At 35.0% G+C, this 18380-nt stretch overlaps 1 pseudogene; it reads right to left on the bottom strand.

Annotated features, from left to right (window-relative positions):
- LOC125092955 (uncharacterized) overlaps window positions 1-18380 on the bottom strand; it is a 91977-nt pseudogene that overhangs the window by 46705 nt on the left and 26892 nt on the right.

Raw genomic sequence — 18380 nt, 5'->3', positions numbered from 1 at the left:
CGCTGGTCTAGAAAATCCTCCCAATCTAAGCATATGTGTGATCGTAAGACTGTGTCTTCAAAAATACATATTCCTTATTGTATTTATCAATGGTATAGGTTTCCTTTAGAAGAAAATTATTTATTAATTATATTTATTTGTTAGATTGTTGTATTTTCGCCTTGATTTTTTTTTTTTTTAGATTTTATTTATTTATTTGTCAGAGAGAGAGAGGGAGAGAGAGCAAGCACAGGCAGACAGAATGGAAGGCAGAGGCAGAGGGAGAAGCAGGCTCCCTGATGAGCAAGGAGCCCAATGTGGGACTCGATCCCAGGACACTGGGATCATGACCTGAGCCGAAGGCAGCAGCTTAACCAACTGAGCCACCCAGGCATCCCTCGCCTTGATTTTTTAAAAAACTTTCCAAACCACAAAAGTTTCCAAATTACACAATTATTTTAATCACTGTATATTTGTTTTAAATAAAAATTTAGGATATGTTGTGGTCCTTTTTGGAATAATAGCTTTAATTCTATAGTAGTTGTTATGAAGAGTTATATTAAGGATTTATTGCTTTAATGGTGACTAGCCAGTGTTTCTCTGCCATTTCTATATTCCCAGGTTTATTTCAATTAGTATAATAATCTCATTAATTTAAGACATATAGGGCCTGGGTGGCACAGTTGATTAAGTGTCAACTCTTGGTTTCTGCTCAGGTCACGATCATAGGGTAGCAAGATCAAGCCCCACATTTGGCTCTGTGCTTAGCATGGAGTTTGCTAGAGATTCTCTCTCTCCCCCTCTCTCTTTTCCCCTCCCACTTAGGCTTTCTGTCTCTTTCTCTAAAATAAATTTTTAAAAAAATCTTAAAAAAAAAAGACATATGTTAAGACCCAAGCAGTCAATTTGCAGAAAGAAAAGTAACTCAGATGGGTCAATTAGAATCTTTTATTAAATTAATATTGGAGGCTTCTATAGCAGAATGTAAAAGGATGCTATTATGAAGAGACGAATGGCATAGATTAAAATATGGCTTTTGTGCTTTACACACTGAGTATATTTTCAATTGACAACTCTTCATAGAAGAAAATTTGAGCTTTAAAAATATTTAGTATATTGTATTCATTTATATGTAGAGCAATTTACCACTTGGCATAAAATTAAAGAGTGCCTGTATACTTTGTTAGTATGTAACAAGACACAGGAGCAAGATTGTAGAAACTTGGTAAATACCATGTGCCATTACATGTTTTTGTTTCACTTTTTATAAAATGGAAACTAACTCCATAAAAGATTTTAAAGTTTTTTTTTTTTAAATCTATGAAAGTAGTGCCACTTTTGATATCCAAACTAGAATTACCTGAAGGATTTTAAGATATGAAGTTTTTTTTATAATAATGAACTAAATTACTTCTTAAACCTGTCTTTTGGCTAATGTCTATGATTATACAAATTTTCTGGAGGTAAAATCATCCATATAATGAAATTCCCTGGGTCTCTTGGGCATAAGATAATGAGAAGTGTTTCTATACTTTGCAAATGCATTATGTTCACAAACAGCATTAACAGTTAATCTTATGAAAGTTTTCAATTCTTACACTTGTAACACACTAAAATAATTCAAATTGTTTTATCCTCATAGCAACAAATTACATAAAACTACTTTTCAGAACATATTATAAAGTGTATTTTGAGTTAAAAAACTAGACATTCTGATTAATTTTAAATATTATTCATCAAGATCATGTGTAAACTCTGTATCTACATCTTTGCTGGTCACATGTGTATAAATACATTATTGAATAACCTACTTATTTCATTTCCTGAGTATTTTCATGTGAAATATACCTGATAATAAACTTATTTTTATTTTATTTTAATATAATATATAATCATATATATATATAATATATTATAATATAATATATAATTATTATGTAATTTGCATTCCAGAAATAAATAATCGGGGCCTCATCCCATATTTGTTCTGTGTGTTTGTTTTCTTAAGTCATAAATATTCAGAAAATAATGAATAACTTCTGTAAGAGAATGTCAAAATTCAAGAAAATAAGAAAGATAGTAAACTTTGTTATTATTCTAGCTGCAAGTTGTAAAGAAAGAGTTGAATGCCTCATTTTGGCTTTAGAATAAACTATTTGTCTCTTATATTTAAACAAAACATGCTGGATTCCAATGTTAGAAAGCTGACACTGTAATTAAATCTACATATGATTCTAGGTCTCCTTCCCTTACTAATTAGAAACCATAAAAAATATTCTTCCAATCCAGGAGCATGGAACATTTTTCCATTTCTTTGTGTCTTCCTCAATTTCTTTCATGAGTACTTTATAGTTTTCTAAGTATAGATTCTTAGTCTCTTTGGTTAGGTTTATTCCTAGGTATCTTATAGTTTTGGGTGCAATTGTAAATGGGATGGACTCCTTAATTTCTCTTTCTTCTGTCTTGTTGTTGGTGTAGAGAAGTGCAACTGATTTCTGTGCATTGATTTTATATCCTGACACTTTACTGAATTCCTGTACAAGTTCTAGCAGTTTTGGAGTGGAGTCTTTTGGGTTTTCCACATAGAATATCATATCATCTGCAAAGAGTGATAGTTTGACTTCTTCTTTGCCGATTTGGATGCCTTTAATTTCCTTTTGTTGTCTGATTGCTGAGGCTAGGACTTCTAGTACTATGTTGAATAGCAGTGGTGATAACGGACATCCCTGCCGTGTTCCTGACCTTAGCGGAAAAGCTTTCAGTTTTTCTCCATTGAGAATGATATTTGCGGTGGGTTTTTCATAGATGGCTTTGATAATACTGAGGTATGTGCCGTCTATCCCTACACTTTGAAGAGTTTTCATAATGATATTACAGAGTATAATATTACATACTGTATGTTATAACAAGATTCTATCACTCTAAAGGTAAAATTAGTAGAAGTATATTAAGGAAATCATTACTTAATTACTTATTACTTATCGGAAACAAAAATTATTATTACTCCAAATCTAAACATCAACCTATACGTGTATAAAACTTTACAATATCAATAAGAACCTTTTGAAAGGATATATTTTGTATTTCTGGGTACATGTATCTGGAAGGCAAAAATTAATAGAGGATGAGAAATTTCAAATTTATCTATAGCATATTATTATTTTACTTAATAAAATATCACAAGCTAATTATATAAAACTAGGAAATTAGGATTTAATCATTGTTCATCAGAAAATGCAAACAAGGTTTTAATACATTTCTATTTAACAATCAACCACCTATTAATTTTATTTCTTATACTATTTTCTTTGTTGTTGATAGAAAGAGAGAGGGAAGGGCAGAGGGAGAAAATCTTAAGCAAGGTGCATGCCAAGCACAGAGCCTAATGTGGGGCTTGACCTAATAACCCTGATATCATGACCCAAAGTAAAATCAACAGTCAGACGCTTAATGGAGTGCCTGGGTGGGTCAGTCAGTTAGGCGGCTGCCTTTGGCTCTGGTCTTGATCCTAGGGTCTTGGGATGGAGCTCCACATCTGGCTCCCTTCTCAGTGGAGAGCCTGCTTCTCTCTCTCCCTCTGCCCGCTACTGTGCCTACTTGTACTCTCCATCTCTGTGTCAAGTAAATAAAACCTTTAAAAAAAAAATTAAAAAAGAGTCAAACGCTTTACCAACTGAGCCACCCAAGCGCCCCAATCTCTTATACTATTTTTAGAAACTCATTTTTATTTAGAAGCAAAAAGAACAGGTGTCTTGGTTGTGAGGGAAATCTAGCTATGATATCCATCACCCCATTGATAGGGTTGATTTCAGTGATCTGGCTGGCTAGGTATGTGTCCCTTTCCTTCCTCACATCTCCAATGCTTTCCTCCTGAAACTGCATGCTAGGTCAAAGAGGATGACCTTCCCTGACAGAGGAGGACAGTTCTTAGATCAAGAATATATGAGTAGCTGCCTTCCCCTGATACAATCTCCAAACAGCTCTCAAGGTCCATTTATAGAACATAAGGTAGTCAAGCATCTAAAACTCCAGACATATTCAAACATCCAAATCAGGTGCTGCAAGTGGCAGTCTGCTCTTCTTAAAAAAAGAGGGAACAAATGTCTTGTATAGCATGATGATATATGAAAAATGTCTTTTATGCCTCTCTTGGTTTATATTTCTCCTGAGAACATAAGCACTAATTTGAACTAGTGCAAAGGGTGATGAAGTATTTTCTTATTATAGCTTTTAAAAATCTTTTTTTTCTGCTCTTAAAGAAGTGAATTTTCATTTTCTGATCCAGACAACACTGCTGCTACAAATTCCTACTAGTCAGATAGAAACTGAAGACCTATGAGAAAGTGATCTGTTCAGAATGAAACCAATGACCTTGGCAAGGCCATTCCCATAAGCCACAAGGCTTGTCACTAACTTTTGCTTTACTCAGCTTGAGTTGTTTCTCTCTGACAGAAATCATGAGTCAAGTCAGTATCTGCCTCTGACATGGCGCCGCCAGGCCATATGTAAGAATATGGCAGCCATTCCATTTCCAGATATTGTATCTCAAGGTGGGTATGTTAGGCAACTGAAACAATACTGGTCATCTACAGAGGGGTTCATTTTCTCTACTTTATTATTGGAAAACAAAGCACATCTTACATTGACATGTTGTACTGATCTTTCATAAAGTCTACTGTACATCTATAGTTAACCATAGAACTTGCACCCATCTCACCTGAAGTAGGGTCATGTACTTTTTCCTTCTTCTCGTAAACATTATCTTAATAGGCTCAGTCAGCATAGAAAATATAGCAATGTTACTACAAAACCCTTCCAAATCTCCTAAATCATGAAAGGTTACCTCTCAATATAACTTATGCATTGTCTCAATTTTACTTCATTCTTTATCCTCTGACAGTTCATTGTTCTTCATAACATATGTTGAAATTGTCTCTTAACCAGGCTATAAAGACTGCTTTCCAAAATAGCTAATATACTTATGATGTCTACATTGTGATTGATTGGGAAGCTGAGAGCCTCCGCTGACCAGAAAATTCTCTAAGAACACCAGGCTAATCATTCTTTATGGATAATGAACCTAGTCCCAGGCACAGTACTATGGTCTTCAGGTTAATCATAGCATTCTTATTTTCTAGCATATATCTGATAGATTTTGAAGGAGAAGTTCTATATACCTATATGTATATGGAGAAAGATGCGTATATGGAGAAAGATATTCCCCTAAACTGGCTCTCCATATCTTTTTGTTATATTCTTATCTAACAATATAAAATATATTCTTATACAACATATAATATATAGCATATTCTATATAACAAGAATATACAATATATATTCTTATATAACAATATATAATTATATAATTATATCTCTTATATTCTTATATAACAAAGAACTTTAACTTACAGTCACTGGGTGAATTTTAAAATAACATTGATAATTGTTACTGTCTATAGTCATCTTTCTTTATATACATAAAATGCACTGTGTATGGTAAAATATACCAGTCTCCTTCATTATTACTGATAGAGATGTTTCACCCTTCTAGGTGACAAGGACCACTGCAGTTATAACAGGCATACTCATCCCTTCACCTTCTTCTTAGATTGCATGAGTGAGTTAGGTCCCACATAGACACTGGCTTATAGTATATGGCCCAGGAATAAGGAAGAAACACATCTGAAGAGGGAGCACATGCTCATTTTTAGATCCTGAATGACAGGTTGGTTAAGTTTGCTCTGAAAGAAGCTTAAAAGTTTTTCCAGCTTTAATATTTACCCATCACAGAGTGACAAAACCCATATTGTGTCTCTAAGGTGTCTTCTTCAATTAAACATGCAGCATCCCTGGGAATGCTATTTTCCTAAGCAGGCTCTCAATACTCCATTGGCCTTGTTGGCATCGGATAACATTTCTGAAAGTGGTGTGAAGCTCAGAGAAACACATGTCCAACTGTTGTTTTTTTTTTTTTTTTTTTTTTTTTTTTTTTAATAAAACGTCATAGGAGCAAAGTTGAGAAGTCAGGGGCTCTTCAGGAGAAACAAGCTAGCATTTATCGAGCCCCTACTATGGTGCCACAAACTTTACAAATGTCCCCTACAAGACTTAGAAGCAGCTATTTTGATCAGGTATTTCTCTCTTTCTTTTACAGTGCAATTCATCCAAAAACATATATTTGATAAGCATTTGCCGTATGACTCTATGAAAGTTGGACACTTGTGAAGGATGGAGAGGTAACTTGCCCTTAAGAAGTTTATAAACAAAGAAAAAAGGGGCACTTAATGAGCCAGTGAGTGCTATGAAACATAGGACAGGTGACTCTGCTATCCAGTAAGTATCACAATCAATGTGTGTTACCCAGACCGGTGTCATTTATACCCTGTGAACTCATCTGTAAATTAAGTACAGACATTGGAATGGAACAAAAAGGAAGTTTGACTATAATTCAATACTGAATCATATCCAAAAGCCTAATCATTTTGGGGGTCATTCTGATAATTCTGATTACTCATACTTACTTATTTTTACAAAAGTTTTGGTCCATGATAGTTTGGAGTTTAAACAAAGAAAAGAGCTAGTCTTTCACCACACTATTTTGAGAAACATTAACCCCCATGTAACTGTGGGCAGAAGAGAGATAACCAAGAGGAAAAACCAGTTCATTTGATTTGTGAAGCATCAGAACTCATGTTCTCTTCAATAAGGCTGGTGGAAAAAAGGCAAGAGTGGGGATATCATCATGTGAAAAATGAGAGAGGAACCCAAATTTCAATCCCCTTTCTAAATTATGGCAATTTATAAACATCTGAATCAAGATTCAAACCCAATTTTAAAGATAAAGTTTGTACATGTCCCATTTTCCTCAAAGTACTATAAGGAAATTGATGATGGGTGAATGAATGATGCTTTCCCATCCCATAGAAGTGAGTTTAGAGTCTGCTTTGAACTACATTGTTTCTCTAGGACATAACTTAATATTTTTGTTGTTTCTGTTAGGATTAAAATACAGATCGAAAGAAAAAGAGATGAACAGTAAAGAAACCAATCTCCAGAGGAAGGGGAAAAAAAAAAAAAAGACCTTTACAACTGCCGAATTTCCTTGAAATACAGTTTCTGACACACTGAGAACCTTCCGGGTGGTTGTACCCAGCTTTAGTTTTCCCATTGTTCATGGTACCTTGTACCATCTAAAGTATACAAAAAGACAAGAAATATTTCAGTTAATTTTGTATAATATTGTATTTTGTGACTATAGTACTAAATCTTTGGTTCCAAATGTTAATTTGTAATGTTGCTTTAAATCTCATGAACTAATAGATGTTTTAAGGGAAAGTTTCATTATCCTTTATTTAGCTAGGGCAAATCATTTTTTAGACTTATAGGACGCTATGTGTTTCAGAGACCACCCAAGCATTTTTTTCTGTGGATTGGCAAGATGCCATTCAGATATAAAATTCATACACCTATAATAAACAAAAATGTAACTTAATCATTGATTCCACCTGCTCACACAGTCCTTATCAGAATCATGTTCAACAGTGCATTTGTTGTCCTGACTCCTGCTAGGCGTTAAGGCATCATTAGCCAGGTATGGAAATAGTCTACATCTGTAATCTCAGTCCCCAAATCAAGATAAAGAGATGATTTTATTCATTCTAGGATAAGAGATTTCCTGTGGAGAAGTGGAGTAAGGGCAAGTAGGGAAAAATCCAGGCGTGGAATAAGGATCATAACCAGGACTGGGTATTGAACGAAGGAAACATAAATTGGAGCCTTCATTGGGGTTATGGTAGGAAAGAAGTGTCCCAGAGCTTCCAGCATCCTTGGGGACTAAGGTTCAGGATCGGAGCAGGGATTTGGGTGAATTAGGAGTAATCATGGAATGTGATGAGAATGGATGGCCTTTGAGGCAGTGCCACTTCATGTGATGCAGTTGGTGGAAGGGCCTGACCTGGTGATGGAAGTTCAGAATTCTGAACTGAATTCTGCAGACTGAAGAGGCCCGTGGTGTTGTCACCAACTACTGTGGGTGGGCTTTGCATGGACAATTGTCCAGGGCACTTGTTCCCAAACTTGTGCATGTATCTGAATGAATAGATGTGTTTGTTGACAATGCAGCTTCCCGGACCCACCATAGAGATCTGGAGTTGTCCCAGGAACCTTTACTTTAACAAGGCTCTGAAATAATTCTAAAGGATATTTCTTACAAGAAAGCATGATTTAGGAGGTAAAAATGAGGTAAAAGAACTTGTAGAAGCTACCTCCAAATTAGGAGCTTCAAAAGCTGTAACAAATATATAATCTAATAAAATGTTTCTTGAGGGTACAAATAGGAAGACAAAATTTAACATTCAGTACCACTTCTTAATTAGGTTATAAGATAGAGATAACACATTATGATGCCTCTATTTTTTTAGAAGCTATTAAGAAATTGTTGGGGCACCTGGGCAGCTCAGCTGGTTAAACATCTGACTTCAGCTGAAGTCATGATCTCAGTGTCATGGGATTAAGCACTCTGAGGCGAGCCTGCATCTCCTGCTCCCTCTGACCCATCTGCGTCCCCACTTGTGCTCTCTCTCTCTCAAATAAATAAATAAAATCTTTAAAAAAGAGGAAATTGCTAAAACTTTTTTTGAAGTTTTTCAGTTCAGTTCATGGTAACCAAGATATTATGTGCATGGCAGGTAATCAGAGAAAGGGAAGTTGATTTTAAAGTAAAAAAAAAAAAAAAAAGGGAGGTTCAAATCCCAGGTTTTTTTGTTTTTTTTTTTTTGTTTTTGTTTTTTCCCTTAGTGAATGTGTCATAATTTTTGAGTTATTTAACTGTTCTACATGTCAGACTCCTTAGAGATAAGATGGAAATATTGTACCTGTTGAAAATAATTAATGTGAAAAATTGGTAGTGCATGTACAAGCTTCTATTGCTCTACGTGGGACTTAGAAGCATTCCAAAAATTTTTAATGGATTGATGAATGAATGAAAAAATATTTGGATGGTAGAAATTCCTTTTGTGGAAATAAATAAAAGGTTGACTAATTCAATGTGTTAGCTTCCAATATAGTTTTGTACGTGATAGACAATTATTATTTTTGATTACCTGATTTTTTTCTTTTTTCCATTTTTATTTTTACCCAATAGAATCACCAGTGTAATCATTCTCTCTTTCATCCTGCTTTGCTTTCATATCCTATGTAGCCTTTGTGTAAATCCTTTTTTTTTTTAATTTTTTTATTTTTTCAGCATAACAGTATTCATTATTTTTGCACCACACCCAGTGCTCCATGCAATCCGTGCCCTCTACAATGCCCACCACCTGGTGCCCCCAACCTCCCACCCCCCAGCCTTTGTGTAAATCCTTAAACATACAATTCAAACGTCAGCAGAGTCAAACAGCCTTTAGATCCACTGCTGTTTAACTAGAGAGAAAAATTAATTATTTTATGTGTCTTGAATTTTGAATATCCTTCCCATCTTCCTCAGTCATTTTGTGAATCTCCAGAGTATGGACTGCCAGTAGTCCACTGAAGTTCCCAATTACTGGGGCTGTCTTCCATGTTAACCCTTCATTTGGCCTCATTTACAGGCATCACTGACTCATCTTGATTTCACCGGGAGTGAGGCAGAACTAGAATTTTCCTTGTCACATTCCATTTATTTCCCAGCACATGTTGTGCATACATTAAGTTCATTTTCTGCAGAGTTGTTATTGAGGTGTAGAGCCACACACAGTTGGACAGCATTGTGCTCTGCAAACGGGACAAAGATGAATAAGGCAGACAAAAGGACAGGCAGGAGAAGGTGACTTTTCCAATCTGTAAAGTACACTTCACACTGTGGAGAGTCCCAGGTTTGTCCCAGAAGTAGAAGAAACTCTGTAACTTAGAGGTGGATGGCACTTTCCTATTTAAAAGTGATTTCATTTATATGATTTAATATTCATGACAACACTCTGACAGAGGTACCAATTTAATGCTTGCTTTAGAGGCCAAAAGTCTAGGGCTTGGAAATGTATGAATTGAACAAAGTCAACACAGGTAATAAATTGCATGCAGCACTTAATGTGAAATCCCAAAATTATTACATGTCTCCTAATGGCTGGGTCCTAAAGTAAATAAATATATAAAAAGAAGGAAACGTTGCTTGGGTCTTCAGTCATCAATTACCTCATAAAAGATTGGTTGAAGGAAAATAACACATGGAAAATTTAATATTAATGAAAAGACACCTTGCTTTCCTTCTGGCTATCAATTCTTGACTTCACAGTTATCTCAGTTAACAGCTATAGGCAGTCTCTGGTCTTGAAATCAATACCATTGATGTACCATGACACCAAATCTTTGATCTTGAACAAATTTTGTATACCTAGCTCTCAGTCATGATGCTGAGCTAATGTTTGATTGTGATATGTCAAAAGTTGGAATTATGTGTTTGGAATTGGTTAAATAGTTTTTATTGCTCTACTCTGCCCTCTGAGAGGATTTCCCTTTACCATGTGTTTTAGGGCCACCCCTGAGTAGGACTGTGGTGTGGCATCACCAGATTTATGACTAGCTGTGACTCAGACCCCAGTTTTTTCTTTGTCTAGCATTTAGTCATAAGAACCTTCCAGAATGTCATAGATGTAAACTGATAGAACAGCATCAGTAGAAAAAGGGAGATACTATTGTGGTCTTGGCCCCTGTAGATGTCACACATTTACTTAGTGTCTCATGTCCAGGCATACAGCCTCCACTAAGACCCAGTTGTGCACCAGAAGTCACTTTTGAAATGGAGAATAGTTTACTCTGTAAAAGATATTCCTGAACCCTAAAGATCCCTGCTTTGGTTCTTCTATTAAAACTTGTCAGACAGCCCACAGAACGTCCTTATCCACTGGATTTTATGTGTTATATATACTAATCAGCACAGCAACTTGCTCAAAATAAGTAGTCATCTAAGTCATGATAAGGAGGTAACAACAATTTTACCAAATGCAGCATGGCATGTAGTGTCTCAAAATCCCAATGTTATATCTCTTTAACAATAGAGGCTAAAAGAGGAACGACTTGTTCCTTCTCTTAGAAAGAATGCTTTTGCCTGCCCTAAAATATTGTAATCCTCTAGACTTACCTTTGAAATGCCATAGAATTTATCCTCTATGCTCTGGCTTGTATGTGTTTTATTAGATAGCTAGACTGTGTAACAGTTTTGTTCACTATGTCTAGTTAGTAACATGTTATCAATAGAGTTGATCACTTGATGTTCTACAGAATTTCAAGATGTTAAAATTCCCTTTGGACTACAGTTTAACAAAGAGCAGGAGAGTTAATATAGCCTTAGAGCAAGACATTAAAATGGGGGGGGCGCCTGGGTGGCTCAGTGGGTTAAGCCGCTGCCTTCGGCTCAGGTCATGATCTCAGGTCCTGGGATCGAGTCCCGCATCGGGCTCTCTGCTCAGTGGGAAGCCTGCTTCCCTCTCTCTCTCTGCCTGCCTCTCTGTATACTTGTGATCTCTCTCTGTCAAATAAATAAATAAAATCTTTAAAAAAAAAAAAAGACATTAAAATGGACTACTGTATTCCTATGTAAATTCAAATGGCTTTTGATTTCCTGGTTAATGTGGATGTATAGAATGTTTTCATTAGTCTAGTTACCAAATGCCAGAGGTTATATTGATCTTTTCCAATAAAAATTCTGCATTCAGCACAATAGCTGTGCTTTGAGCTATTATGTGTTTAAGAAAAAGGTAAAATTTAACACACAAACACCTTTGATACCACATATCCAATCCTGCTTATAATATAGACAGAAAAGCCTATGTCATCTTTTGTTTATTAGGACATTCCCACAAGACCAAATGTTTTGTAAAGTATTTTGCCTTTGGAACCTTTTTGTAAAACAGATTTCACTTAGAGACTTAATGTAAAAAACAGGCAGAGATGGACCACCTCAGCTTAAATTGGAAATAGGGCTACCTTCACTCTGGTAGTTACTTGGTGAAAAAAGAATTGGTGGGGAAAATAATGAAAGAGAGAGAGAGAAAGAAAGAAAGAAAGAAAGAGGAAGGAAGGAAGGAAGGAAGGAAGGAAGGAAGGAAGGAAGGAAGGAAGGAAGGAAAATAAAAACTAAGACTCCAAGAAGTACAATTAGAAACCATGGTCTTGAAGGAACAAAGAAAAAACATAATAAATGTCAAAATCATCCCAGATAGCCAACTACCCAATATATGAATTTTATGAATTTCTTCTACAACATATCTTCTGGGTATTTATTTAGACTCTATATAAACAGTTCTAGACAGCTAATGTTCCTACAGGGTTGAATTCCTTAATGTTCCTTCATTCTAATGAACCAATATTTAGATCAACACAATTTTCAACCTTAACTTATGTTCTAGAGATATTACTATGATACGGTACACAGAATTGGCCTTTGCTGCCTTTTGAATGATAGGGATAAAAGTATGATCGATGTGATTTATGGTTTTGGAAAAGTGTTATGTGTTAAATTGCCCCCCCCCAAATTAAATTGAAGTCCTAACCCCTGGTACCTATGAATGTTGACTTTATTTGAACATAGGGTCTTTGCAGATTTAATCAAGTAAATATTTAGTCAAGATGACGTCATTATAATCCAATACACTGTATCTTTGTAAGAAGACAGCTATGTAAGGGCAGAGAGATAAAAGGAGAATACTGTGTGGAAATGGAACAGAGATTACAGTAAGTCATTTAAAAGCCAAGGGACACCAAGACTCTCTGATCATTACCAGAAGTTAGGAGATGGGCATAGGAGAGATTCTCCCACAGAGTCCCCAGAAGGAATACACATAACTGACAATTTGATTTTTGAACTCTCAGCCTCTGGAACTGTGACATAACCAGTAGCTGTTGTTTTAAGCTACTCAATTTGTGGTACTTTGTTAAGACAGCCCTAGGAAACTAATACACGTAGATAGCCTTTCTACCGTGGTACTTAAAAGAATGGATTGAAGGATTATATCAAAGTGATTGAGACAGATTTGGAGTTTAAAAGATTTGGACTTAAACACTCATTGCATTACCTATTAGCTGCTTGATTTTGGGCAAACATCTTAATTCTAAAAATCTCAAAATATGCATATATTAAGTTGGAACCATAATAATAGTGCCTACTTTTTAGAACTTTGTGAGGTTAAAAAGTCAATGCATGTAACATGGTTAACATGTAGTATGTTCTCAGTAAATATTAGGTACTATTATTATTATTACAAAAACTTATACTCCAAAGAAAGAGTAGGGACATCTAATCTGACATTGACTCATTTACTACATAAATACTTATTCAGCAGCTTTTGTGTTACTCGGGAACTACATTAGGAGTTTGGAGCACATGTTGGAATGGCATGAAATAAATTCTATTAGTAGATATTGCAGTTTTTTGAAAGAAACACTAAATTTTAAGCAAATAAGTCAAAGGAAGAATTTCAGAAAATTTCAGATAATAAAATTTGTGAAAAAAATAGAACTTTGTGGGGTGAAGGGAACTGACTTGGGAATATATAGAAGGCAACCACTTTAGAGAAAGTAGATTTTGAAGACTTGCCTATTCTAAGAAAAACATTTGTTAACTCATAAAATCATTTTAAAAATGAATTTATGTATTTTGAAAACATGTTTTGGATAGTCATATGTCCCAAATGGAAATATGTTCTATTTTAAATGAAGAGAGATAACCAGAAAAGGTAACTCAAAGGTGGAGATAGGAATGAATGTGTTAGGAATGAAACAATAGGTAACACAAGACAAAAATAATTAAATCAATGGGGCTTTTAGTCCTTCCATTCCTTCTACTTAGGGAAATTGGCTTTGGTTTAGCTAGCTGTGTCCCTTCCGTCCCACTGAGGAGAAGGCTACTATTTTTAGAATAGTAGGATTTGGGACAATCAATTAAGAGATTGAAGAAGTAACCAAAACAGAAAAGCCATATAGGTCTTGTCTAGGAGAAAAAACAGTGAGGGTCAATCATTCTCCTGAGACTTTATTTTCAGTGGTGAGAGTCATGTGAACATAGAATGTCAAGGGTGTTCATGAGAGAGTGTTATGCCAGTGAGGAGAGAGTGTTATGCCAGTGAGGTGAGGTGAAGGCAGAGATAGATGTGAGTGGACAGGAACCCAGAAATTTATTTCCAGGAGTTATGAGCATTTAGAGAATGGGCAAGAAGACAGATTTTAATAAGATTTGCCATGACTAAGTATTTCAACATATTTTGGACTTCTAAGAAAAGCAAGTAAAACTATGATATATTGTTCAGGGTGTGCTTCCATAAAGACATCATAAACTATGGGTAGAAACCTCAGGGACCATGGCATCTACAGGTTACAAAATCCTGTGCTTCTTCCACCTGACCCTGACCCATCGTCGTCCATCTGTTCAGATGATGGCCTGAGTTCTCTGGCCTGCCCAACATCTCTCCTGATTCCCCCCACCAAAAAAAAAAAAAAAAAAAAAAAAAAAGAGATACCTCCTTAGAATTTAACAATTGTATAGTTAATCAAATAAGTACAGAAGAAAATCCATTTTCTTTGTGCTGAAGCATAGGTGAACCAGTTACCATGAGCTGCTACTGGGACTCCATCTCACTTAAGGAGTTTCCAGTTTGTCCAGTTTAACCCCTGTCTGAGTCTCTTTGGTGTCTGGCATCCAAATAACCTATTTCATAACTGTGGCCCCAATTTTTGCAGGGGAGCAGTTTTATCCTGTACTCTAGACTATCCTTTACTTTAAGCCTGGGGATGGCTTGGACTTGTTCATTTCAACTCTTTGGCTCACCTTCTTTTAAAGAATCTTCATTTTTGTTTGTCCTTGCTTGTATGAGATTCCTAGAATCACCTAAAATCCTCTGAGACTTCACCCAAAACTTACACATTCCCAGGGCTACATATTCGAAGCCCGCGCCTAACACGACGCCATTTTCCCGTTTTGCTGACCATTGATTCTTGACACCTTAACTGACTATGCTGAGTTCTTTTGGAACTTGGTCTCTAACTGCTGGCCCTCTCAGAGTCTTCAGCCCTCAAAACTGTCTCTCTTAACCTTAACATTTAAACCACAGTCCCCTTTTCTTTACATATTCTATGCTAATGGCTCTAGCAAATGGTTTGCCCTAAACCAGAGTGCTTGAAAAATACAGGCTGTCTACTCAAACCCAAATATACCAAGTTTGAAATATGCAATGGAAAATCAAAAGTGGTATTTTTCAAGCCATTATTGGTATCCAAAGAGCTTTAAAGATGAAAAATAAATACTGTTCTTATAAGTACTAAATCAGCTTTAATAGCAAGTTGATATTCCTTAAGAATGTCTATACCTTCTGTCTGCCTCTCTGCCTACTTGTGATCTCTGTCTGTCAAATAAGTAAATAAATAAAATCTTTAAAAAAAAAAGAATATCTATACCTTTATCATCCTACACAAATTTCTATACTTAGAAGATGATTGAGTATAGGGGAATGGAATTCATCAGTTGGGATTAAAAAGCCCTATAATTCCCAAGTCTATTGGTTTACTGAAACCAATTGAATGATTAAATAATTAAATTATGCTAAAAAATCTCTTAATGATTTCTTACTCATAAGATCAATGATGTTTGTTAGAAAATGTACTTATAATTAAAACATATATATCAGCATCACTGTCATTTAACTCAGGCAGACAGCTGTTCAGCATATTCTCTGATTCCTTTACTTTTTCAACTCTATTTTCTTTTGCCTTTGTAAAACATATTCCTCTTCTGAGCATGGTATACCTTGTATCTTAACATTTTTTCTTCAGAAATCTCATGTACCAATGATATTCATATCTTTACTATAGTATTCATTTATCTTTATTATTTTCTATTCCCATCCCAGGCCCACCTTTTTTTTTTTTTTTTTTTTTACCTTTCTCTGATGTGTTTCAATGGATTTCTTTTTGAGGTCAAATGTAAGATGAATCTGAAGCCATTAAAGTGTTCATGTATTTGGTTATCAAGCATCCTTGCAACAACTTTGGCCTCAGTCTTTATCCAGGGCATATATCCACTGTGCCTCTTTTCATATAGGTAACCATGTTCCTTCCTGGAGCCCTAATAGTAATTTGTACATAACCTCCTCAAACTGCACACTTGGATCCAAGTTAGAAAGGGCAGACTCACTGTCAGTCTTAACGCTGTCTGCAGAGGAATATGGTGAGAGATAGCCTGTGCTTTGACTCTGTCAGCTCTTTAGGAAATTACATGCAAGGATAAAGAGGACATCTTGCTTGCTGATAAAAAACATTCTCTATTCTCTTTTTTACTACCATATATTGAATAACACCATAGGGCATAAATCATCAGATGCCTAATATAATAAATGCATAATTAAACACATTAATTAAAAAAATGAGCCTTTACAAAGATGATTATGTTTTATACAGAAAAAGGAGAGGTATTTCAAAACGGTATACAAAGCTTTCTGTCCTGCAGGGAAACGCAACCAGCAACAGCATTAAAAAAACTGTGGATGTCAGGAGGTAGGCATCTGTTCCCACTGTTACATGTGAGGTGCTTTATTTGTGATGTCATTTATAGCAAGCCCTAGGAAGATGGTATAATTATTCCCATTTTACAGCTGAAACCAAGAACTAGAAAGTGATTCACCAAGTAAGAAGTGGAATCTGGAGTCAAACAAAGTCTGTTCAATCTAATAGCTCTTGTGTGGTTAAACTGCAACCCATGGTAGAATTTCTGCAAATAAAAGACTATTGCAATTTTTATCTTTTTGAAAGCAAAGATCCAAGTGTCCCTTAGGGATTTTATATAAAAAAGCAGGGTTTCTTAAAGTTACAATCATAAGACATGAATGTCATAGACATAATGTTAATATATGTCTACATATGTATATATACATTTATTATATATTATTCTATATATTGTAATATTATGTTATATATTATTTTATGTCTATAAACACATATGCAATACTATGTCTTTAAAACCTATGCCTTATAATTAGAAGTTTAGGAACTTTGCTTATTGTATACTAAAAGGTATTCTTCGTATAGCTTCCTGACCTCCAAGTTTGTAGTCTTATTCAGCAAATAACATTTTCCCTCAATCTCAACATAAGAGGCATTTAATGAGATTAATTTTGGATAGTTTACTATTATGATTCCCTGGTTATGTTTCTTTCCTCTGTTTTTTCTTGTCTTTTAGCTAGTTATATATTATCATCTTTCTTTAAGTTTCTTGACGCATATATATTTCAAAACTAACAAAATATTAAATCTAAAGTTACATTACATGAGCAAATGGGGGGGGATAAAAATAAGGAAAGTAATAAGGAAACTTACATGTATGTGGCACTCCTGCCATCTTGTGGGTTTTCTGTGTTATCTATAGCCCTAATTTAGATTCTTTTCTTTTCCTTTTCTTTTTTTGTTTGAGGGCTGGGGGATTTTTGAAGGAATATTTTGAACATTTTGACTCCTATAACGTAAATTACTTAAACCTAAAAAACTCAATAATAAACAGACAACAAAATGTAATTTATTCTCAAACAGTTCAGAAAAATTATATCTATGTACATCAATCTATAATCTATAGCTATACTAACACCTGTATCTACTTTTATGCTATGCTTATCCTTTTCAAGAAGAAGAGGAATAACTTATGATAAATAAATGGAGCCAAATGATAACAATAGAAAAATTTGGGTAATATTCTATTTTTATTCTTGCCATTTTTCTTTGTTTCAAATTATTTGCCGATAAACCATTTATCTCTCTTTCTTATTATCTCTGTCTCATCTTTGTAGATACTACTCCAACAGTTAGTTACCCCCTCTCCCTGCTGCATTATCATCAGTGTTTTTCTACTGAATTAGTTTGAAAAATTTTTCAATGCCCCACTTCTTCCTCCAGCTCCTGCATACTTTCTTCTTGATCTTGTCAGAAAAAAATCTCATCTAGAAGGCAGTCTATACTTGTTCCTATTTGTTTCCCCTCATTCTATCTTAAAACATTAGGTCAAACATAACATAACTAATAATTAAACTAAATCCCTGATCTTCCTTTCTAACCTACCTTTCCAACTATTTTCCCATCTAATTAATGGGTATTCCATTATCCTATTTGGCCAAAACCCTCTGCACATGTATTGTCTTTCTCTTTTCCTCACAAAACACATTGATCTATCAGCAGACTTTATTAGTTCTAAATTCAAAATATATCCAGAATCTTGACGTATCAGCTCCTCCACTACCATCTTTGTGACTCAACCACCTATCAGCTGGGTTATTTCCATAAGCCTTCTAACTCATCTGCTAAGCTCAACTCTTACTTCTCTGGAATTTATTCTCAGCACAATCCAGAATAATTATTTTAAAAAGGTGAGATCGAGTCATTACTTTATCCAATAC

This window comes from Lutra lutra, chromosome 1, assembly GCF_902655055.1.
Source record: "Lutra lutra chromosome 1, mLutLut1.2, whole genome shotgun sequence".
Classification (NCBI taxonomy): Eukaryota; Metazoa; Chordata; class Mammalia; order Carnivora; family Mustelidae; genus Lutra; species Lutra lutra.
Note: the sequence above shows the minus strand (reverse complement) of the source record. Positions and strands in the feature narration are given on the sequence as shown.